Source organism: Rhinopithecus bieti, unplaced genomic scaffold (genome assembly GCF_001698545.2).
Source record: "Rhinopithecus bieti isolate Rb0 unplaced genomic scaffold, ASM169854v2 scaffold_20150, whole genome shotgun sequence".
NCBI classification, from domain to species: domain Eukaryota; kingdom Metazoa; phylum Chordata; class Mammalia; order Primates; family Cercopithecidae; genus Rhinopithecus; species Rhinopithecus bieti.
The window spans coordinates 5,062,217-5,066,966 of NW_016810565.1; positions in this window are offsets into that span (position 1 = coordinate 5,062,217).

The following is a 4,750-nucleotide window of genomic DNA, read 5'->3' on the forward strand; positions in this document are numbered from 1 at the left end:
TTTATTTTTTTTTAAGACGGAGTCTTGCTCTGTCGCCCAGGCTGGAGTGCAGTGGCGCGATCTCGGCTCACCGCAACCTCTGCCTCCCAGGTTCAGGCCATTCTCCTGCCTCAGACTCCCGAGCAGCTGGGTACAGGCCCCCGCGGCCACGCCCGGCTAATTTTGTGTATTTTTAGTAGAGACGGGGTTTCATCGTGTTAGCCAGGATGGTCTTGATCTCCTGACCTCGTGATCCACCTGCCCGCCTTGGCCTCTCAAAGTGCTGGGATTACAGGCGTGAGCCACCGCGCCCGGCCTTCCCCCTTTTTTAAGCAAAGTCTGTTAGAATGGCTTGGATCTCGAGATGGGTAACATTTTCCTTTTGATTTTGTTCCCCACTCTATCTTTTCAGTGTTTATCAGATAAAGTCCTGCTGACACCTCATGGCCCTGTCCTTAGGTGGCGTCTTACCTGACCTCCGAGGGCTCTGGAGCTACTGCGGGAGAATGACCCTGTCGGTATTTTTGAGGCTGCGTTGAGTGCGGCCCCCGTGGTAAGCTCTGGCGCTCAGGGAGACCCATCACCGGAGCATTTCACGCTCCCGAATCCACTGGCGGCCTCCCCGGGGCCTCAGGCAGGGCAGGGAGAAAGTGCTTTGTCCTTCTTCTATTCAACACTGTGCCCCTGGTCCCGAGGGTAGGGAGCCTCCTGCCCACTAGGTCCCTATGGGGGCCGGGGTCCTCACACAGCTCCTGAGAGTGAAGGGCAGCCTCCCTCACTCCCCTGGGCGCGCTCCCCCAACTCCCCCAGACAGGCTCCCCCCACTCTCCCGGGCAGGCTCCCCCGACTCTCCCGGGCAGGCTCCCCGATTCCCCTCTGGGGCAGCCTCCCCCCGCCCCACTTCGGGGGGCCTCCTCCGTCCTGCAGCGTCCCCCCATTACGCCAGGCAGCCTCCCCCTACTCTTTGAGGCAGTCTCCCCCAATTCCCCCAGGCAGCCTGAAAAGCCCCCCAAACAGCAGCTCTGTTTGCCCCCACTTAGCAGGGTCTCCTGCGGGGCACCCCCAAACACTAGGAGGAAGTCCCTCCCGTGGCTCCCTTTGGAGGAGCCTTGGGGAACCTGGCCAGCCAGCCAGGAAGCGAGGCAGGCACAGTTCAGATCAGAGCTCAGACGACCCAGGTCCTGAGTTCGGAGCGGAGAGGCGCCCACAGCAGCAGCACCAGGCGGCGCAGGCGGCGGCACCGCACGTCCACGGCCGCCCGGTGGAACCAGTTACTGACAGCAGCGCAGTGGCGCCTCACTCCACCCTGCTTGCTGCACCGACTGCTTGAAATGCGGGTTTTATTATCAGGTGTAGTGAGGCCCATAAATCAGGGGATGCTGCCCTTGAAAAGATGGTTTGCTACAGTTCCCAAGAGCAGGGGCAGCACCACACAGCGCGGGTCGGGGACACACGGGAGAGCGCTGGGGTCTGCTGGAGTCAGGGGGAGGAGAGGGAAACGTGAGCAAGAGCCTTTATTGGGGTTTCTGTGGGAAGAAACAGTCAAGGCAGGGTGAGCAGGCTTTGGACTGGCTGGTTTGAGTAATTTCAGGGCTCTGGAACAGAGGAGCTGTCTGGAGTTGTCTGGTACCTGGCCCTGGTATGATCGGGGCAGGGAAATATTGGCCCTGAGTGTGAGAGACAGAGGAGGTGGTGGGCTGTGGGCTCTGGGGTGGCCATTGGCATCTGAGAAGGAATCTCTAGTCCTGGGAGGGGCAGCCTCTCTAGGGTCAGCTAGGCCCCAGGACGTCAAAGCATCAGACACAGAAAATAAAAATGTTGCTGTGGGTAGCAGTAATTCATTTTTTATTGCCACCCACCACTGCAGTATAAGGAGCTAGCATATGCGGGTTATCCATTCTTCGTTTTTGTTGTTGTTGTTGTTGTTGGACATTGGAGTTACCTCCAGCTTTGGCTTTTACCAATAAAGCTGCCAGGATTATTCTCGCACATAGATTTGGTGGCCACACATGTTCACTACTCTTGGTATAGGCCCTGGCATGCGCAGCTTTCATAGATATTACTGGAGAGTTTTTCAAAGTGAGTAAGCCAAATTTTAATGTTGTTGACACCCTTAAGCTTTTCGGTCTGAAGACTCATGCCTGCCTTCTGTCATTCATTCAGCAAATCATTATTGTTTTATTATTATTATTAGTTTTTTTTTTTTTGAGATGGAGTCTCGCTCTGTCGCCCGGGCTGGAGTGCAGTGGCCAGATCTCAGCTCACTGCAAGCTCCGCCTCCTGGGTTTACGCCATTCTCCTGCCTCAGCCTCCCAAGTAGCTGGGACTACAGGCGCCCACCACCTTGCCCGGCTAGATTTTTTTTTTTATTTTTTAGTAGAGACGGGGTTTCACCATGTTAGCCAGGATGGTCTCGATCTCCTGACCTTGTGATCCGCCCGTCTTGGCCTCCCAAAGTGCTGGGATTACAGGCTTGAGCCACCGCGGCCTTATTATTAGTTTTTGAGACGGAGTTTCGCTCTTGTTGCCCAGACTGGAGTGCAATGGCGCCATCTTGGCTCACCGCAAACTCTGCCTCCCGGGTACAAGTGATTCTCCTTCCTCAGTCTCCTGAGTAGGTGGGATTACAGGTGCCCAGCACCATGCCCAGCTAATTTTTTGTATTTTTAGTAGAGACAGGGTTTCACTGTGCTGGCCAGGCTGGTTTTGAACTCCTGGCCTCAAGCAATCCACCCACCTCGGTCTCCCAATGTGCTAGGATTACAGGGATTAGGCATCGTGCCTGGTCCAGCAAATCATTATTAAGAACAACTCCTTTGCCAGAAGATGTTCTAGGCATTGGTGATACCAGGGGTGATCCTCAGAAACCAGGGCATTCTAGAGGAGCCCTATTATAATAGACAAGGACAGCTGGGTGCAGGGGCTCACACCTGGAATCCCAGCACTTTGGGAGGTCGAGGCAGGAAGAGTGCTTGAGCCAGGAGTTCCAGACCAGCCTGGGGAACATGGAGGCTCAAGCCATCCTCCCACATTGCACCTGGAACTACAGGCACAAGCCATCACACCTGGCTAATTTTTGTATTTTTTGTGAAGACAGGGTTTTGCCATGTTGCCCAGGCTGGTCTCAAACCCTTGGGTTCAAGTTAATCTGCCCACCTCAGCCTTCCAAAGTGTTGGGATTACAGGCATGAGACACCTCGCTGGGCCACAAAACCCGGTCTCTACAAAAAAAAAAAAAAAAAAACCCCAAAAGAACAAAAATAAACTGGGTGTGGTGGGCGCACCTATAGTCCCAGCTACTCAGGAGGCTGAGGTAGGAGGATCACCCGAGCCCGGGAGGCAGAGGTTGCAGTGGGCTGAGACTGCACCACTGCACTTCAGCCTGGATGACAGAGTGAGATCCTATTTCAAAAAAGTAATAATAAGTAAACAAGTAAATAAGTACATGCTATAATAATTTACTTCCGATAGGGATAACCCCTAATTACATATAATTATAGTCACAATTTCAGTAAGATGACTTCTATGAAGGAAACAAGACTGAGTGGGGACCAACGTTGCCTCTCCTGCATCCTTTCCTAGAATTCTGTCTGGCTATGAGGCTGCTTGGATCCTGAAACTGTCCTCGTATCTCGATTCCTCCATGGGCTCCATTTCAATAGAGGGGTGTGGTTTTTATTTTTTCATTTTTATTTTATTTTTTTGAGACGGAGTTTGGCTCTTGTCGCCCAGGCTGGAGTGCAGTGGTGAAATCTCAGCTCACTGCAACCTCTGCCTCCCGGGTTCAAGCAATTCTCCTGCCTCAGCCTCCCGACTAGCTGGGATTACAGGCGTGTGCCAACACGCCTGGCTAATTTTCGTATTTTCAGTAGAGACAGGGTTTCATCATGTTGGCCAGGCTGCTTTCGAAGTCTTGACTTCAGATGATCCACCCGCCTCGGCATTCCAAAGTGCTGGGATTACAGGCGTGAGCCACCTCATCCCGCTCGGGTGTGGTTTTTAAACAAGCACTTTTTAAATGTCTATCTCCAGTTTAGTCTTGGGAGCACTGCTCCCACTCCTCCATCGGGCCTGCTTTCCTCAACATCTGTTTGTCAGGCTCTGCTCCTTCTTATGTCTGTTGCCCCTTTCATGCTGTGTGTGCCGTCTCTGGGTCATGGGCTGTCTGACTCCTTGCCGGCTCCTGGGAGGTGTGGGAGGGCAGTGTGGAATGTCTTCTGGCCTGTTTTCTGCACACACAGGGCAGTGGAGGCCTTTCTGCAGGGGGCAGCCAACACCGTGGTTGAGGCTTTTGGGTGGAGGCCCACCCTGCTCCTGGCAAAGCACTCTGGCCGGGGGTTTACAATCGGAGCCCTCTTGAGAGGTAACCAGCACCCCACCCCTGCTGCTGCCTCGCCCAGGGGAAATGGGGGTGTGGAGGGAGACCAAGGGGCCACTGAAGAGTAGCTGGCCATGGCAGCCTTCCTTTCAGTTTCCAGTCCACAAGAGTCCCTGCTTTCCAATGCTGTGTGTGTGTGTGTGTGTGTGTGTATACACTCCCAAACTTTATGTTTAAAATAAACTGTATTTTGGCCGAGTGGGGTGGCTCATGCCTGTAATCCCAGCACTTTGGGAGGCCAAGGTGGGTGGATTCCTTAATTCCAGGGGTTCAAGACCAGCCTGGTGATCTGCCTGCCTTGACTTCCCAAAGTGCTGGGATTACAGGCGTGAGCCACTGCACCTGGCCTAATAAACTTCATTTTATTTTATTTTATTATTTTATTTTTATTTT